This window comes from Rana temporaria, chromosome 7 (assembly GCF_905171775.1).
Source record: "Rana temporaria chromosome 7, aRanTem1.1, whole genome shotgun sequence".
NCBI lineage: Eukaryota > Metazoa > Chordata > Amphibia > Anura > Ranidae > Rana > Rana temporaria.
In genome coordinates this window covers 204130834-204151947 of record NC_053495.1, presented here as the reverse complement: position 1 = coordinate 204151947, position 21114 = coordinate 204130834, and positions in this window count along the sequence as shown.

Sequence of the window (21114 nt, the reverse complement as noted above, 5' to 3'; positions counted from 1 at the left end):
ACAAGGCCAAGTCCACCTGTCATTGGCTACAGCAGAACAAAGTGAAGGTTCTGGAGGGGCCATCTCAGTCTCCTGACCTCAATATCATTGAGCCCCTCTGGGGAGATCTCAAACGTGCCGTTCATGGAAGACGGCCCAAGAATTTACAGAAACTGGAAGAGGAAGGGGGAGCTTTACCACCTGAGAAGATAAAGAGCCTCCTCCACAAATACCACAAAACACTTCAAGCCGTCATTGATGTCAAAGGGGGCAATACACCGTATTAAGAACTGGGGTATGCAAACTTTTGATCGGGGTCATTTGGGTAGTTTCTGTTGTGATTATGATATAAACAGAGTAAACACAGGTGATTGATAATAAATGGCTTCAGCCAAACACTAACCATACGTGTGAGAAAAGTTTTTGTGTTTTCATTCATATTCTCTGAAAAATGGCCAAGAAATCATAAATTCTGCCAGGGTGTGTAAACTTATGAGCACAACTGTGTGTAGTTACCGCTAACTTTGAGTACACTTTGCTAGTAGCGGGTTGGACCCCCTTCTGCCTTCATTCTTGGTGGAATAGTTCGTTTTGCACAGAGTGGCCCTGAACGTCTTCTTCTGGGGTCCCATGGCGGCTCTCACGTCTCCTCCCCGCAAGAGCTAACCCCCTCTGGAAAGCTCTCTGCCGAGGGGGGGCTACCTATCGGGCGTGCTCCAGAGTCCAGCATTCGGCAGCTATGGCCCCAAATGCAGGACTCGGCCCCGCCCCCCAGGACCCATTGGATTTGATTGATAGCAGCGGGAGCCAATGACTGCGCTGCTATGAATCTATCCAATCAAGAGCCGAGAACCCCCGGGCAGAGGAAGAGCGCGTTCTTGACGCGCAGGACTTTCCAGGTGAGTAAAACGGGGGGGGGGGGGGGGTGTTGGGTCAGGCCAGTGACTGTCAGAAGTTTTTTCCCCTTAATGTAGGGTGAAAAAACAGGAAGGTTTACAACTCCTTTAACCACTTAAGGACCGCCTAACGCCGATATACGTCGGCAAAATGGCACGGCTGGGCACAAGCACGTACCTGTACGTCCTCCTTAAGTGCCCACCTTGGGGCGGGCGCACGCCCGCGACCCGGTCCGAAGCTCCGTGACTGCGGCCGCGGGACCCGCGAACCCGATCGCCGCCGGTGTCCCGTGAACGGTCACAGGAGCTGAAGGACGGGGAGAGGTGTGCGTAAACACACCTTCCCTGTTCTTCACAGTGGCAGCTTCATTGATCGTCTGTTCCCTGATATAAGGGAAAGGCGATCAATGACGTCACACATCCAGCCCCGCCCCCCTACAGTTAGAAACACATATGAGGTCGCACTTAACCCCTTCAGCGCCCCCTAGTGGTTAACTCCTAAACTGCAATTGTCATTTTCACAGTAACCAATGCATTTTTATAGCACTTTTTGCTGTGAAAATGACAATTGTCCTAAAAATGTGTCAAAATTGTCCGAAGTGTCCGCCATAATGTCGCAGTCACGAAAAAAATCGCTGATCGCCGCCATTAGTAGTAACAAAAAAATTATTAATAAAAATGCAATAAAACTATCCCCTATTTTGTAAACGCTATAAATTTTGCGCAAACCAATCGATAAACGCTTATTGCGATTTTTTTTTACCAAAAATATGTAGAAGAATACGTATCGGCCTAAACTGAGGAAAAAAAATAGTTTTTTTATATATTTTTGGGGGATATTTATTATAGCAAAAAGTTAAAAATATAATTTTTTTTCAAAATTGTCGCTCTATTTTTGTTTATAGCGCAAAAAATAAAAACCGCAGAGGTGATCAAATACCACCAAAAGAAAGCTCTATTTGTGGGGAAAAAAGGACGCCAATTTTGTTTGGGAGCCACGTCGCACGACCGTGCAATTGTCAGTTAAAGCGACGCAGTGCCGAATTGCAAAAAGTGCTCTGGCCTTTGACCAGCAATATGGTCCGGGGGTTAAGTGGTTAAATACACCTATGATACAAATTTATAGACCCTTCATCTCTTTGTAAGCGGGCAAACTTACAAAATCTGCAGGGGATCAAATCATTATACCCCCCCTCCCCCACTGTATATCCGCGCACACATATATACTGTGATTAATTCAGGGATCCCTAGCAGTGTCAGACTGTTACCATAGATCCCGCTTGGTTTCCTTGCTCAGGAAATTTCGGCATTTTCTTCTGCATATTTGTGCCTTTTTTTTACAGATCGGTCAAAATCGCGGGCCTTTGAGGCGACGTTCGGAATAACACGCACATAAAACCCGGAGATTAGGTGCCTAGAATGGCGTCCTGGATTGATTTGGTGTGATGTTGCTTGTTTAATGCGTTGCGTGTCTGGCGCACACCCCATTAATTTGCCAGGAAAATATATCCATCCGTATCTTAAAAAAATAAAGACTTTATTTTTCTTTTTTTTGTAACTTTTTTCTTTTTCTTTTATTTTGCATCACAGCTGTAAATGTAACTATCTGGGGACCGAAGGCCTTTTGTACGCTATTTCTGCAAAAAATATATATTTTCATGAATAGAAGATCCGATTACCCGATGCAGGTACTTCAGACAAGATTTATTTTGAGGGAACAGGATATTCCGCACCTGTGGATTCAATTCATTCCGTTTTTTATGCGTGTGGAGCAGTGGCGGCTGGTGCTCCAAATTTTTGGGGGGGCGCAAAGGAAAAAAAAATTGCAGTCTCACTGTGCCCAAACGCAGCCACTGTTCCATGCCATCAAATGCAGCCACTGTGCCATCAATTCGCACCACTGTGCCATGCCATTAAACGCAGCCACTGTGCCATCCATTGTCACCACTGTGCCATGCCATTAAACGCAGCCACTGTGCCATCCATTGTCACCACTGTGCCATGCCATTAAACGCAGCCACTGTGCCATCCATTGTCACCACTGTGCCATACCATTAAACGCAGCCACTGTGCCATCCATTGTCACCACTGTGCCATGCCATTAAACGCAGCCACTGTGCCATCCATTGTCACCACTGTGCCATGCCATTAAACGCAGCCACTGTGCCATCCATTGTCGCCACTGTGCCATCCATTTTCACCACTGTGCCATGCCATTAAACGCAGCCACTGTGCCATCCATTGTCACCACTGTGCCATGCCATTAAAGCAGCCACTGTGCCATCAATTGTCACCACTGTGCCCTTTAATGGTCGCCGCTGTGCCAATGGTCGCCGCTGTGCCAATTGTTCCCACTGTGCCCTGTAAATTGCTTTCTCCCCCCCCCCCCGCCCGGCACTTACCTTTACTGGAGTCAGGCATCCACGTCCCACGATGTCTTCTCCCGCCCTCGATGACTGACAGGCGTCTCAGCCAATCAGGTTACCAGTAGCCAGAACCAGCCAACCTGATTGGCTGAGACACCTGTCATCTTATCAAAGGGACGTACAGTCTGTGCGCTCCGAGAATAAGTTTCCGGGACCCGAGGGCTGTATTGGGAAAGCCTATCAGAGCTGTTGGCTTTGATAGACATTTCCGTACAGCCAACCAGCTGTCGTTATTCAGATGGCCGGACATTGAGTGCCGACCATCTGAATAACAGCGGCGATAATAACATAGATTCGTGCAATGCATGAATCTATGTTATTTCAGTGGCGGTGAGAGCCAGAGGGGGCGGCGCTCCAGCACCCTCTATGGACGAACCGCCACTGGTTTGGAGTATCCGACGTAGGCAGGCGCAGCGCTTCTAGCGTGTCTGGGAGAGGCACTCGCGCTCGTAGGAGCAAAGGTTTCACTTTGGGGCCAGGCTGTGAAACTGCTGACCAATATTAGATGTTCATTAACCACTTGACCTCCAGAAGATGTACCCCCCCCCTTTCATGGCCAGGCCATTTCTTGCGATACGGCACTGCGATAACCGCTTGCAGACTGCCTCACGCACATTTACATTGGCAGAATGGCACAGGCAGGCAAAGCAATATATACGTTGCTTTGAACATGCCCTCTAGCGGGCGCCCGCCGCCAGGGCAGGTATCACAAATTTTAGGGCCCTTTACACAGATTTAGGCAGGGCCCTCCTGGAGCAGAGAACTGGGGGAGGGGGGTGCTGATTAAAAAAAAAAAGTGATCTCTTCTCTCTTGACGCAATATAATAAGAAGCAAGGGGGCGGGGCAGGTGTAATGCAAAAAATAAATAAATAAAAACAGGGGGGGGGGGCCTGGGAACCACGGTCCCCTTACAGGTGTAGTGCAAAAAAAAAAGGGGGGCCAGCCAGGCCCCTGGGGACTATCGGGCCCCTTACAGGTGTAATGCCTGTACCCCCATGATGGCGGCCCTGCCCGCCGCGGTCTCCATGACCGTGCCCATGGGACCCGCGGACTTAATGTGTAAACAAGGCATCTCCCTGTTCTGCCTGGTGACAGGACACTGATCGTCTGCTCCCTGTCATCAGGAGCAGCGATCAGTGTCATGTCACAGTAAGGCCCGCCCCCACACAGTTAGAATCACTTCCTAGTACACACTTAACCTCGTCCCCGCCCCCTACTGGTTAACCCTTTCACTGCCACTCACATTTATACAGTAATCCATGCATTTTTATAGCACTGATCTCTGTATAAATGTGAATTGTCCCAACATGGCGTCATTATGTCGCAGTCACGATAAAAATCGCAGATTGCCGCCATTACTAGTAAAAAAAATATATATATATTATAAAAATGCCATAAAACTATCCCCTACATTTTAGACGTTATAACTTTTGCGCAAACCAATGAATATACTTTTTTTTTTACCAAAAATATGTAGAAAAATCGTATCGTTCTAAACTGAGAAAAAAATAGCTTTTTAAAAAAAATAAAAAAATTGGGGGTATTTATTAAAGTAAAAAATATTGCTTTTTTTCAAAATGTATGCTTTTTTGTTTATAGCCTCTACAGAAGCGCATTGCGGGCGGTATTAACCCTTTTTCGGCCGCTAGCGGGGGTTAAAACTGCACCGCTAGCGACCGAATATCGCGGTAAATACGACGGTATATTGGCGCTAAAAATCACGCCGCTATACCGTCACCGCACCTCCACTGCCCCATGTGAAAGGGGCCTAATACAGTGATCAGTGCTAAAAAATATGCACTGTCACTGTACTAATGACACAGGTTGGGGAGGGGTTAAACATCAGTGGCGATCCAAGGGTTAGCTGTGTGCCTAGGTTGTGCTTACTCACTGTGGGGGGAGGTGGTTTGACTAGGGGAAGGCAAAGATCTGTGTTCCTGTTTAGCAGGAACAGGGGATCAATACCTGCCCCCTCTGACAGAACGGCAATCTGCCTTGTTTACATTATCGCTCTGCCTGTGACCTGTCTAAACAGTGGGTGCCGATGGACATTGAGTCCACAGTACCCGCCAATGGGCTTTTGCTGTGACTAATCACAGCGGGACCGTGTTGCTGGCATCGTGCGCGTGCACCCCAGACCCGGAAGTGTCAGGTCACGTATGTACAAGGTACGTGATCTGGCGCAGAGCGGCCGCTCTGACGCAGTATATATACGGTGGGTGGTCCACAAGTGGTTAAGAGGGATGAGCTGAACCAGGGGCGGACTGACAACTCATGGGGCCCCCGGGCAATAGGAGATAATGGGGCCCCCGGGCTTACAGATGGCCACCACGCCAGGAGGCAGTGCAGAGGCGGGGCAGCTAAAATCTCAGGATTTTCACATCAAAAGCATGTCGGTTTTGGACATATCAGGGACAGATGGAAAAAAAACACAGATTTTTACATACTGTCCCTGGTTTTACTGAGCCTGGCAACCCTGATGGGGCCCCCTAGTGGCATGGGGCCCTCGAGCAGTGCCCGAGAGCCCCAATGGTCAGTCCGCCCCTGAGCTGAACTGCCCTGAGTCTGTGTGCCATTTTTTTTTTTTTACCCAAAAAAATAAAAAAATAAACCAGAAATGAAATGTCATTTGCCAGCAATGTAACCCCTTTAGTTCCGTGTTTCCTTTGTAAATGTCACTTTTGTTGTAGCACATCGTACAGCAACAATGAAAAAAACAAAACATTTGAGTCTGGTCTGTGTTTTAAGGGGGTAACCCGTATTTTTTTTTTTAAATGCATGAGGTCCCCCTAAAAATGGATATCAGACCCTGAATCTGAGCATACAGTCTGGCTGGCCAGGGAGGGGGGGGGGGGGGGCACTCCTGAACCATACCAGGCAACTTGCCCTTAACATTGGGGGGTTGGGGGTGCCTTTTTAATGAGGACAATGGCCACTTCCCCACAACCCTGGCTGGTGGTTGTGGGGGTCTGTAAGCAGGTAGTTTATCAGAATCTGGAAGCCCCCCTTAAAAATTAGGTACCAAGTTACCACCCCCCCCCCCACGTGAGGGGGGTAAAAAGTACCACTACTCATCCACCAAAAAAAAATGTAACCTAGAAATAAAAGATACTCAAGCGCTTGATAGGTCCTTTATTAAAGCGGGGGTTCACCCTTAGAGGGCACTTTTCCCCCTTAGATTCCTGCTCGTTATTACTAGGGGAATCGGCTATTTATTTAAAAATATGATCCGTACTTACCCGTTTACGAGACGCATCCTCTCCGTCGCTTCCGGGTATGGGCTTCGGGAATGGGCGTTCCTTCTTGATTGACAGGTTTCCGAGAGGCTTCCGACGGTCGCATCCATCGCGTCACGATTTTCCGAAAGAAGCCGAACGTCGGTGCGCAGGCGCAGTATAGAGCCGCACCGACGTTCGGCTTCTTTCGGCTACGAGTGACGCGATGGATGCGACCGTCGGAAGCCTCTCGGAAGAATGTCAATCAAGAAGGAACGCCCGCTCCCGAAGACCATACCCGGAAGCGACGGAAGAAGATGCAGCTCGAAAACGGGTAAGTACTGCACCTATTTTAATACAAATAGCCGATTCCCCTAGACCGAACGAGCAGGAATCTAGGGGAAGAAAAAATTTTTTTTTAGAAATGGGTGAACTCCCGCTTTAAAATGATAAAAATTCCAAAATGTTACGCATTTAAAATCCATCAGCAATCATGATGCCCCTTGCCGCCGACTTGACGAAATTAAAAACCAGACAGACCGTCGCACACACCTGAACCCAATGGTACTGCTCACCAAATGACAGCTGCCTGAGCAAAAGGAAGAAAGAAATTATGCTTCTTACCTTTACACCCAAGTGCTCTGTGCTTGCAGAGCTGAGTAATAGCCACACCTCTCAGCAGAAGCCTGTCCTTCAGAGGAAGAAAGGGGCGTGTCCAACTGGTACTGAGTGCTTATTACTGAGTACTTATTACTGAGTGCTGAGTGCTTATTACTGAGTGCTTATTACTGAGTGCTTATTACTGAGTACTTATTACTGAGTGCTTATTACTGAGTGCTTATTACTGAGTGCTTATTACTGAGCGCTTATTACTGAGCGCTTATTACTGAGTGCTTATTACTGAGTACTTATTACTGAGTGCTTATTACTGAGTGCTTATTACTGAGCGCTTATTACTGAGTGCTTATTACTGAGTGCTTACCTTATTACTGAGTACTTATTACTGAGTGCTTACCTTATTACTGAGTGCTTATTACTGAGTGCTTATTACTGAGTGCTTACCTTATTACTGAGTGCTTATTACTGAGTGCTTATTACTGAGTGCTTACCTTATTACTGAGTGCTTATTACTGAGTGCTTATTACTGAGTGCTTACCTTATTACTGAGTGCTTATTACTGAGTGCTTATTACTGAGTGCTTACCTTATTACTGAGTGCTTATTACTGAGTGCTTATTACTGAGCGCTTATTACTGAGCGATTATTACTGAGTACTTATTACTGAGTGCTTATTACTGAGTACACTGGTTCCTACTATGGCGCCTACTGGACTGCACAATCCTCAGACTCCCCGCACTGCTGCTATATCAGGAAATTTATGCAAATGTGAAAATTTAGGCTGCTGCTATTAGTATAATAAAATAGCTTTGGGGGGAAAAACACAAGAAAAATAAATAAAGTATCCATCCATGAACATATAGAGGTAACCATGAACTATTCTTCAGCCATTTAGATGTTAATAATATTCTCTCTCTCTCTCTCTCTCTCTCTCTCTCTCTCTCTCTTTCTCTCTCTCTCTCTCTTCCCCTCTCTCTCTCTCTCTCTCTCTCTCTTTCTCTCTCTCTTTCTCTCTCTCTCTCTCTCTCTCTCTCTCTCTCTCTCTCTCTCTCTCTCTTTCTCTCTCTCTCCTTTTGTTAAAAGAAAAGAATAGTTGTCTAGAGAGGATCTGATCCAACCAAAATATGTAGCGCTGAGGATTATCCTGTATAGAGTTCCCTCGCTCCAGGTGTGAGATCGGAGTCCTAATCCAAGATTAGCACCTTCCTGACAATGACCAGAACCCGGGACTCTCCGATCCCATAAAAGATTCCCGGCTGAAGAACTGACAGTCCATGGGCTGAGAACAGTTAGTAGAAGTGTCAAATCTTTTCTTTCATCCAAAATAAAGAGATTAGTCTTTATGGGTCTGAAAGTGTGGAGTGTTAGATATTGTAGAATGTTATTCCTTCCTCCCTTCCTTCCCTTCATCCCTTTTCTTCGGGAGCGGGCGTTCCTATTTTGATTGACAGTCTTCCGACAGGCTTCCGACGGTCGCATCCATCGCATCACGAGTAGCTGAAAGAAGCCGAATGCGCACTGCGCACCGACGTTCGGCTACTTTTGGAAAATCGTGACGCGATGGATGCGACAGTCGGAAGCCTGTCGGAAGACTGTCAATCAAAATAGGAACGCCCAGTCCCGCAGCCCATACCAGGAAGTGGCGGAGAAGATCGCTCTCTAAAACGGTATGTACAGCTTCGATTTTAAAAAAACTAGCCGATTCCCCTAGACAAAATGAGCAGGAATCTAAGGTTAAAAATTGAACCTCCACTTTAAGAAACAATATCGTATATATAACAAATTATATGCCTATTGCATACCTCCCAACTGTCCCTGATTACGAGGCACTGTCCCTGATTTGGAGCAATGTCCCTCTGTCCCTCATTCCCCCTCATTTGTCCCTAATTTTGGTCTGATCTATATAGTTGTATATAAAATACACTTTTTATCTATCAAAAAGTGTTTTCCAGCACTAAACCTTTCATCCAATTTCTAAATTGCTGCAATTGTAAATTCCAAAAGCCAATATAAAGGAATTGTAGTGGTTAAAAAAAAAACACTTGTGGGTTTAACCAATCTTGTTTTTTTTGTACAATTCTCCTTTAAGGGGGTGTGGCAAGGGGTGTGTCCTATGCCTGCATACTTTTGCTGATAGGTGTCCCTTATTTCCATCTCAAAAAGTTAGGAGGTTTGCTATTGGGCGGCACACCACCAAGAATGAAGGAAAAAGGAGGTCCAACCCGCTTCTAGCAAGGTGTATCTAATAAAGTGGCCGGTGATTGTATATGTCTCTACGAGTGGTTGTGCCAATATTTGTGGACTTTATTAGTTCACCAATTTTTTTTTTTTTTATTACGTTGTACTTTGTTATTTATTGTTTTATTGATTCTTATGGTTGTGTATTGTAACGGTCACCACCGTTTACGATATTCCATTCCACCCAAGACAGCTTATCGACACTCCACAATCCAGCAGACGCCACCCATTGGATTTCCCCCAGAAACGAGACACACACAGCTCTGTCTCTGTTTCCAAAATGAATGAATCGTTTAATGGTAAAACTCAGGTTTTTATACAGTTCACAACCAAGAAGCATGTTACAGGGACTATGAAACTCTCCACCCCCAACATCACACCATGGGGGCTTCAATACACATTCAGATGGGCTAATTACTAATCATTATCCAGACGGTCTGGCTCTGCGATAAGTGATCCCCACCTGTTACACAAAACACATTCCTTTACTAAACATAATTGACATGCTAATTCACTATACCTGAGAAGTCAGACATCTGACCGTTCAGACTGCCAACACATATCTATCATCAATAGACTTTTCACACAAAACAGTGTCATTAGCATACACAATGAAATGGTCTGTAGAAGCAAACCTAATTAGCACAGTGGACACAGAATGCAATCACAGCAAGACACTTAAACATCCCACAATAGGCAGCCTTACTGGCTACCAAGCTCCAATTCACATCACCACAGTAGCAGACTTAATTAGCATCTCAACAGCCTATGAGACATTCTTATTGACCTGTTGGGGGTCAGAATAAGCAACCTGTAATATTCCAAGATCCTGCAATACATGAATTATCATTAATGTCCCATTTCATGTAGTCCGAGATATCAGTTCTCAGTCATCCTATGCCCAAAAGGGACATAGGATGACCCTAGACCCAAGAGTCATCAGTGCAGCTGGCACAGGAGTACCCCCCATCCCTCAAAAGTCTCTGGGTGTCACGGGCCATTCTGTTACATGTATTATCATCATATTTGCACCTTTTACAATACTGGTTTGCTACTTGGAGTATAGCGCTGCCTTTCTTTGCACACATTTTCTTTTTCATTCTCTGCATTCATATGATACAAAATAGCAGGGCTGGCTCTTTCCCAGACCTCCTGATCCCTCCGCCCCTTTAAGACTTAATAGAAAACCATTTGGCTGCGGCTCAGAGTCGGCAGAGTAACCTGTAGAGCGATGTTCTCATCAGACCTTCCTTGTGATATTCTGGACTCTGTGTAATTCTACCCTCCCTACAGCTCAGGACGCGGCGTTTTCGCTCGCATGTATTCTGTTACATAGATTAGCTCCTTCAGTGCATTGTAAAAATCTCTGAATATTTATATGTGTGATGGTTAAACCATTGTGCGCCTACTGTACGGCTCCTCAGCGATTTCCCTTAAAGGAGTCGTCCCCGGGAAGGAGCTAAAATGGATTTTCTATGAAAATATTTACAAGTTTTCTTGGAATTTATATAAAGAAACTGATAGGTAGGTCTGTTTATTGCTGGAAGTCGGATTAGCCGCATTTAGCTTTGTATGTATAGCCAAAAATATTTTTTTCTTTGTTTAACCACTTAAGCCCCGGAATATTATGCAGGTTAAGGACCAGGCCCCTTTTTGCGATTCGGCACTGCGTCGATTTAACTGACAATTGCGCGGTCGTGCGACGTGGCTCCCAAACAAAATTGGCGTCCTTTTTTTCCCACAAATAGAGCTTTCTTTTGGTGGTATTTGATCACCTCTGCGGTTTTTAGTTTTTTGCGCTATAAACAAAAATAGAGCGACAATTTTGAAAAAAAATCAATATTTTTTACTTTTTGCTATAATAAATATCCCCCAAAAAAGATATAAAACAACATTTTTTTTCCTCAGTTTAGGCCGATACGTATTCTAAAACATATTTTTGGTAAAAAAAAAATCGCAATAAGCGTTTATCGATTGGTTTGCGCAAAATTGATAGGCCCAGATCCACAAAGAAATTACGCCGGTGTATCTATTGATACGCCGCGTAATTTCTACGATGCCCCGTCGTATCTTTGTTTTGTATCCACAAAACAAGATACGACTGAATGTGGGCTCGATCCGACTGGCGTACGTCTTAGTACGCCGTCGGATCTCAGGTGCATATTTACGCTGGCCGCTAGGTGGCGCTTCCGTTGATTTCCACGTAGAGTATGCAAATGAGCTAGATACGGCGATCCACAAACGTACGTCTGCCCGGCGAATTTTTTTTTACGTCGTTTACGTAAGGCTTTTTTTGGCGTAACGTTACCCCTGCTCTATGAGGCGTACGCAATGTTAAGTATGGACGTCGGGCCAGCGTCTAATTTTTGCCGTTGTGTACGTCGTTTGCGTAAAACGTTCGCGAATAGGGCTTTGCGTAAATTACGTTCACGTCGAAAGCATTGACTATTTGCGACGTGATTTCGAGCATGCGCACTGGGATACCCCCACGGACGGCGCATGCGCTGTTCAAAAAAAAAAAAAATTTACATGGGGTCAAGATGAATTACCATAAAACACGCCCACATCTTATCCATTTGAATTGCGCGCCCTTACGCCGACAGTTACACTACGCCGCTGTAACTTACGGCGCAAATTCTTTGTGGATACGGAAAATACGCTGTAAGTTACGGCGGCGTAGTGTATCTGAGATACGCTACATCGGGCTTACATATGCGCCGAGGTACGTGGATCTGGCCCATAGTGTTTACAAAATAGGGGATAGTTTTATGGCATTTTTATTAATATTTTTTTTTTTACTACTAATGGCGGCGATCAGCGTTTTTTTTTTGTGGCTGCGACATTATGACGAACACATCGGACAATTTTGACACATTTTTGGGACCATTGTCATTTTCACAGCGAAAAGTGCTATAAAAATGCACTGATTACTGTGAAAATGACACTGGCAGTGAAGGAGTTAACCACTAGGGGGCGCTGTAAGGGTTAAGTGTGACCTCATGTGTGTTTCTAACTGTAGAGGGGCAGGGCTGGACGTGTGATGTCAGTGATCGTCGTTCCCTATATCAGGGAACAGACGATCACTGACACTGCCACAATGAAGAACGGGGAAGGTGTGTTTACACTCACCTCTCCCCGTTCTTCAGCTCCGGTGACCGATCGCGAAACACTGGCGGCGATCGGGTCCACGGGTCCCGCGGGCCCGGTCATGGAGCTTCGGACCGGGTCGCGGCTGGGCTCTTAAAGGGGATGTATATGATGTCCATGTGCTCAGCCGTGCCATTCTGCCAATGTATATCGTCGTTAAGTGGTTGAGGTAGAATAAAAAAAAAATGCTTTGTGACCTGAGAAAGAGCGTTCTAGGAAAGGGAGAGGCAACCTCATGAGTGTGCATGAGAAGTGGGTATAAAGGGTACAGAGAAATGTTTGTGAGAAGCAGGAAGGCTCCGTGTGGGCACCATTCTCAGAGGCTTTGGAGGCTACAGTTTCATGACATTCCCATGCTCTGGACATGATGCCAAATTGTGGTTTGCAGGATAAACAAAAGCGGGCACCAGCTTGGTTGGTGTAAAGTCAAAACAAGGTCTGTGTTGGCCAGCGGTCATGCGGTTGGTTGCTTCATCAGCAACAGCCAACAGACCGAAAATATCTGTTTACATCCTTAGAATGTCTCCATTATTTATTATAGAGGTTAATATATCTCCCCCTCGCTCTGCTTCCAATACAAACAGGAAATTCAGGCACAGACTACTAGAGTGAAAATTCATATGCAGACACCCCAACAGAAGGCATATTAATTGTCCTCTCTGGGCAAAACAAGTGGCTTTGCAGCATACTGTATGAAGCACAAATAGGAAAGGCGTTGATCTGAAAGCTACGCTAGTTAGAAAAATATTGCCAAACTTCTGTCCACCTAGCGAAGCCCCCAGTAGATTCCTTTTATCTTCAAAATCGTCATGAAAATAAACCTTTGAAGGTGCAAACCAGTGTATTCCCTGATTTCAGCTCCTCCTAATCTCAGAGTTTACAGAGGGCACCACATACATATTCATTGGCACATGAGAGGGTCATGTTGGAGGGTGTGATGTCACATTGATGAGTAATTAGAAAGGTAGAAAGAAGGCAGAGGGTAATGTTGGGTAGTGTGATATCCCAGTGGTGGGTGTAATTATAAAAGTAGAGAGAAGGCCAGGAGCAGAGTATTCTCTACCATATAAAAGGTTACATCAGAGGGTGTGATGTCCCGGTGGTGGGTGTAATTATAAAGGTAGAGGGAAGGCCAGGAGCAGAGTATTCTCTACCATATAAAAGGTTACATCAGAGGGTGTGATGTCACGGTGGTGGGTGTAATTATAAAGGTAGAGGGAAGGTCCAGAGCAGAGTATTCTCTACCATATGAACGGTTACATCAGAGGGTGTGATGTCCCGGTGGTTGGGTGAAATTATAAAGGTAGAGAGAAGGCCAGGAGCAGAGTATTCTCTACCATATGAAAGGTTACATCAGAGGGTGTTATGTCCCGGTGGTGGGTGTAATTATAAAGGTAGAGAGAAGGCCAGGAGCAGAGTATTCTCTACCATATAAAAGGTTACATCAGAGGGTGCGATGTCCCGGTGGTGGGTGTAATTATAAAGGTAGAGAGAAGGCCAGGAGCAGAGTATTCTCTACCATATAAAATGTTACATCAGAGGGTGCGATGTCCCGGTGGTGGGTGTAATTATAAAGGTAGAGGGAAGGTCCAGAGCAGAGTATTCTCTACCATATAAAAGGTTACATTAGAGGGTGTGATGTCCCGGTGGTGGGTGTAATTATAAAGGTAGAGGGAAGGTCCAGAGCAGAGTACTTATGGAGGGTAATGTACTTTCTACCTTTTGTGGGGTCATGTTGAAGGCAGTGATGTCCAAGTGGTGGTGTAACCAGAAAGGTAGAGAAGAGGTTTTTTTTCTCTCTCTTAATGAGGATCATGTTGGAGGGTGTGATCTCATGTTGATGAGTAATTAGAAAGGTAGAGATAAGGTCAGGAGCAGATTATTTTCTACCTTATAAAGGGTTACGTCTGAGGGTGTAACTTCCTGGTGATGGTGTAATAATAAAGGTAGAGAGAAGGCCAGGAGCAGAGTATTCTCTACCATATAAAATGTTACATCAGAGGGTGCGATGTCCCGGTGGTGGGTGTAATTATAAAGGTAGAGGGAAGGTCCAGAGCAGAGTATTCTCTACCATATAAAAGGTTACATTAGAGGGTGTGATGTCCCGGTGGTGGGTGTAATTATAAAGGTAGAGGGAAGGTCCAGAGCAGAGTACTTATGGAGGGTAATGTACTTTCTACCTTTTGTGGGGTCATGTTGAAGGCAGTGATGTCCAAGTGGTGGTGTAACCAGAAAGGTAGAGAAGAGGTTTTTTTTCTCTCTCTTAATGAGGATCATGTTGGAGGGTGTGATCTCATGTTTATGAGTAATTAGAAAGGTAGAGATAAGGTCAGGAGCAGATTATTTTCTACCTTATAAAGGGTTACGTCTGAGGGTGTAACTTCCTGGTGATGGTGTAATAATAAAGGTAGAGAGAAGGTCAGGAGCAGAGTATTTTCTAACTTATGGAGGGTCATGTTGGAGGGTGTGATATCACATTGATGAGTAATTAGAAAGTTAGAGAGAAGGTGAAGAGGAGAGTATTTTTTACCTTGCAGAGGGTCATGTTGGAGGGTATGATATCCCAGTGGTGGGTGTAATCCAAAAGGTAGAGAGAAGATTAGGAGCAGAGTATTTTCTACCTTATGAAGGGTTATGTCCAAGGGTGTGATGTCCCGGTGGTGGGTGTAATCATAAAGGTAGAGGGAAGGTCCAGAGCAGAGTACTTTCTAACTTATGGAGGGTAATGTTGGAGCATGTGATGCCACGTTGACGAGTTATTAGAAAGATAGAGAGAATGTCAGAAGCAGAGTACTTTCTACCTTTTGTGGAGTCATGTTGAAGGCAGTGATGTCCAAGTGGTGGTGTAACCAGAAAGGTGGAGAAAATGGTCAGGAGCAGAGTTTTTTTTCTATCTTAAGGAGGCTCATGTTGGACAGTGTGATCTCGCATTGATGGGTAATGATAAAGGTAGAAAAAAGGCCAGGAGCAGATGATTTTCTACCTTATGAAGGATTACGTCCGGGGGTGTAATGTCCTGGTGATGGTGTAATAGGAGAGAGAGATGGTCAGGAGCAGAGTATTTTCTAACTTATGGAGGGTCATGTTGGAGGGTGTGATATAACATTGATGAGTAATTAGAAAGTTACAGACAAAGGTCAGGAGCAGAATATTTTCTACCTTGCAGAGGGTCATGTTGGAAGGTGTGATATCCCAGTGGTGGGTGTAACCAGAAAGGTAGAGAAAAGGTCCGGAGCAGAGTTTTTTTTTCTATCTTATGGAGGATCATGTTGGAGGGGGTGATATCACGTTGATGAGCAATTAGAAAGGTAGAGAGAAGGTCTAGTAGAGTAGAGTATTTTTTGCCTTATGAAGTGTTACGTCAGAGGGTGTAATGTCCTGGTGATGGTGTAATAATAGAGGTAGAGAGAAGGTCAGGGGCAGAATATTATCTAACTTATGGAGGGTCATGTTAGAGGGGGTGATATCACGTTGATGAGCAATTAGAAAGGTAGAGAGAAGGTCAGGAGTAGAGGGTCATGTTGGATGGTGTGATATCACGTTTATGAGTAATCAAAGAGGTAGAGATAAGGTCAGGACTCAGGAGCAGAGTATTTTCATTCTTATGAAGGGTCATGTTGGAAGGTGTAATACCACATCGAGAAGTAATTAGAAAGGTAGAGAGAAGGTCAGGAACTGAGGGCCAAATCCTCAAAGATCCTGCCTAACTTATCTTTTCCCATTTAAGTTACACTGCCTTAAAATTTCTACCTAAGTGCCCGATCCACAAAGCACTTACCTAGAAATTTCAGGCCGTGTAACTTAAATTCTCCCGGCGCAAGGCGGGCGATGACAATTTAAATGAGGCGCGCTCCCGCGCCGGCCATACTGCGCATGCTCGTGACGTCATTTTCCCGACGCTTTGTGGATTGCGACGGGACAATAAAGTTGCGTCGGGTAAAAAAAAAGTTATGCGCCGAAAAAAAAAAATCAAAATAAAAAAAAAATAGCGGCGATCGAAAAAAAGGTCTGTTTTTACAAGGTGTAACTAGTTTACACTTTGTAAAAGCAGAACTAATTTTACGTATGCAAACGTAAACTTACGCAGAAAATACAAAGCTGGAAAGCTTTGTGGATCTCCGTAAGTCCTCATTTGCATACGCTAGGCGGCATTTCGACACAAAATGCCCCCAGCGGCGAATGCGGTACTGCATCCTAAGATCCGACAGTGTAAGTCTCTTACAGATGTCGGATCTTCTGCCTATCTTTGGAAAACTGCTTCTGAGGATCAGTTCCAAAGATAGGCACAGGGATACGCAGGCGGAACAGCAGTTCCGCCTGCGTATCCCTTTTGAGGATTTGGCCCATAGTATTTTCATTCTTATGGAGGGTCATGTTGGAAGGTGTAATACCACATTGCGAAGTAATTATAAAGATAGAGAGAAGGTCAGAAGCAGAGTACTTTCTACCATTTGTGGGGTCATGCTGGAGGGTGTGATGTCCCAGAAATGGTGTAATAATAAAGGTAGAGAGAAGTTCAGGAGCAGAGTATTTTCTAGCTTATGGAGGGTCATGTTGGAGGGAGTGATGGCCCACTGGTGGTGTAATCAGGAGGGTAGAGAGAAGGACAGGTGTAGAGTTTCTTCTATCTTATGGAGGGTCATGTTGGAGGGTGTGATATCAGGCTGATGAGTAATTAGAAAGGTAGAGAGAAGGTCAGGAGCATAGTATTTTCTACCTTATGAAGGGTTACGTCAGAGGGTGTGATGTCCTGGTGATGGTGTAATAATAGAGGTAGAGAGAAGGTCAGGGGCAGAGTATTATCTAACTTATGGAGGGTCATGTTGAAGGGTGTGATATCACGTTTATGAGTTATGGGAAAGGTAGAGAGAAGATCAGGAGCAGAGTATTTTCATTCTTATGGAGGGTCATGTTAGAAGGTGCAATACCACATTGACAAGTAATTAGAAAGGTAGAGAGAAGGTCAGGAGCAGAATTTTCTCTACCTTTTGTGGGGTCATGCTGGAGGGTGTGATGTCTCAGAGATGGTGTAATCATAAAGGTAGAGAGAGGTTCAGGAGCAGAGTATTTTCTAACTTATGGAGGGTGATGTTGGAGGGTGTGATGTCCCAGTGGTGGTGTATTCAGAATGGTAGAGAGAAGGACAGGTGTAGAGTTTCTTCTATGTTATGGAGGGTCATGTTGGAGGGTGTGATATCACGCTGATGAGTAATTAGAAAGGTAGAGAGACGGTCAGGAAAAAAGTATTTTCTACCTTGTGTAGGGTCATATTGGAGGGTGTGATGTCCCGGAGGTGGTGTAATCATCAAAGGTAGGGAGAAGGTCAGAGAATTTTCTACTTTATTAAGGGTCATGCTGGAAGGTGCGATATCCCGGTGGTGACTGTAATTAGAAAGGTAGATGGAAGGTATTTTAAACCTTACAGATGGTCATGTTGAGGGCCTTCAGCATTGCATGTACTGGCATATCCTGTAATCGCCTTGACTGGAAGCCATGGTGAAATTCATACCTCCTAGGGTTCCCGGAGCTCTGCAGGTTTCCAATGACTGTTCTAAAGCAAAATATTAAAGTTTCACAAGATTGCGATCCACAAACATCACAGCTCAGCGCGGAGGGGATTAATATCACCCAGAGGTCTAACATTATTGCCGAAGTTTAATATGGAAAAATAGACACCCATGAAAAAAACAGAACCTGCTTTCTTATCATATTTTCATTTCATTGCGATCTCCAGTGTGAATCTCTTGGCAGCTGGACAGATTACACAAAAAAGAAAACTGTTCTATTTATATTTTTATGGCTGAAATTAATGTCTTTGGAATTCAGGTCTCGTTTGCTGTTTGTGTAACTGATAACAGCAGAGTACAGCTGTGCGGGAGCGAACATTGTGATGTCACTCTGCTGGGGCCACGATTGAATAGATTCCCAAACCTTGCAAAGAAGGTCCATCTACTGCATTGTTATTAGATGGAAAATATACTCAATCTTTGTATTTTATACTATGGCATTGGCTACCATCAAGGTTTTGCATGGAAAGTGTTCTGTTAAATTAAAAACCAATGCAAGGTCCAAAAAAACAAAACATGGTCTGACTTTTTCCTATAACTATAATTGAACTGTATACTTCTAAGTGCTAGATATAAACATAAGCAAATTATAATATACTGTATACCAGTGATGGCAAACCTTGGCACCCCATATATTTTGGAACTACATTTCCCATAATGCTCATGCACTCTGCAGTGTAGATTAGCATCATGGGAAATGTAGTTCCAAAACATCTGGGGTGCCAAGGTTCTCTATCATGGCTGTATACAGCTGTATGAAGCCAATAATCATTTTAGCTGTCTGTACGGGTGGCATTCTGACCACCACCGTAAGCAGGACATTCTTCCTGCTTGCCCCACTGACCATTAATGATTTAGCTTTTGCAAGGGTTCCCTGAGACTGGAAAAGTATTTCAGAAGCTCCTATGGAGTAAAAAGGTTAAGAAAGGCTGCCCTATGTGTAGGACACCAAAACCCCAACACGAGAGACCACTGGACATGATCATAATACAGTTCTATAACACTCTATACATAGAACACTACACCTCCTGCATAGCTGACCACTGGACATGATCATCATATAATTCTATTACACTCTATACAAAGAGCACTACACCCACAAACATGACCCACCACTAGACATGATCATAACACAATTCTATTACACTCTATACATAGAGCACTACACCTCCAACAAGACCGACCATGGGATATGTTCCTAATACAACCCTATTACAGTCTATACATATGATGATCAATCAAGCAGTAGTTGCCTCCAACAAGGACATAATAAACAACATCCAAAGAAGGAGGACTCTACAGCTCCAATATGGCCAACCACTGGACATGATCATAATACAATTCTATGATACTCTATACATAGAACACAACACCTCATGACATGACCCAACATGGCCGACCACTAGATGTGATCATTCATAATACAATTCTATTACACTCTATACAAAGAACTCTACACCTCCAACATGACCCACCACTGGACACGATCATCATACAATTTTATTACACTCTATACATAGAACACTACACCCCCCAACATGACCCACCACTGGACAGTGGACACCATCAGAACACAATTTTATTACACTCTATACATAGAGCACTACACCTCCAACAAGACCGACCATGGGATATGTTCCTAATACAACCCTATTACACTCTATACAGATGATGACTAATCAAGCAGTAGTTGCCTTCAACAAGGATATAATAAACAACATCCAAAGAAGAAGGACCCTACAGCTCTAATATGACCAACCACTGGACATGATCATAATATAATTCTATGATACTCTATACATAGAACACTACACCTCATGACATGACCCAACATGGCCGACCACTAGATATGATCATAATACAATTCTATTACACTCTATACATAGAACACTACACCCCCCAATGTGACCGGCCACTGAATACCATCATAATACAATTCTATTACACTCTATACATAGGGCACTACAACCCAAACATGGCCGACCACTGGACACCATCATAATACAATTCTATTAAATTCCATACATAGAACACTACAACCCAAACATGACCCACCACTGGACATGACCATCATAATACAATTCTATTTGATTAGTTAATTTCTCAAGCTGGCTATAACCTCAACTATTTCTGAAAATGTAATTGTTTTAGATCGGCCGTCCAAACTGCCAACAGCTCAGCTGCCGCCAGTTTTGTTCACTTGATAAGGCCATCCAAAAAGCAGGAACTTTTTACTTCGTCAGATCTGTCCAATAATATTTATGTGAGGAATTTGATTCTGAACGCTGTGGTTTCTTTGTAGCCCGCCAAAAATAATGATCCCAGACTTTCAGTTCTGTACAGCCCAGATAAGGAGCAGTCTAAACAAATGTACAGTGATGATATTTCATAAAAATACTTAGATAAACTATTCAGTGCGGACTGGCTGGTAGTAAATAAAGGCTTTAAAGGGGTTCTCCAATCAAAATGAAATGCTTAGTTTTTCTTAATGCCATTTGGTTTGGGATTAATAAAGGTGAATGCATTTGCAAGACTCTGGAGATGTTCATTTAAAGTAGAACAATGGCCTCCCGTTAAATTAAAATATACTACTGTGCAAAAGTTTTTGGCAGGAGTGAAAAAATGCTGTCAATGAAAAATGCTTTAAGAAATAGAAGTGTTAATAGTTTTTTTTTATCGACAATATCTAAAGTTAATAAACCGAAGAGAAATTCAAATCAAATCAATATTTGGTGTGATGTCGAACCGACATCAATTCTTCTAGGTAGACTTGCACACAGTTTTTGAAGGAACTTGGCAGGTAGGTTGTTCCAAACATCTTGGAGAACTAAGCACAGGTCTTCTATGGATGTCGGCTGCCTCCAATTCTTCTGTCTCTTGATGTAATCCCAGACTTCATGATGGTGAGATCAGGGCTCTGTGGGGGTCCAGACATTACTTCCAGGACTCCTTGTTCTTCTTTACGTTGAAGATAGTTCCTAGCGACATTGGCTGTCTGGGTTGGTTGTCCTGCTGCAGAATAAATATG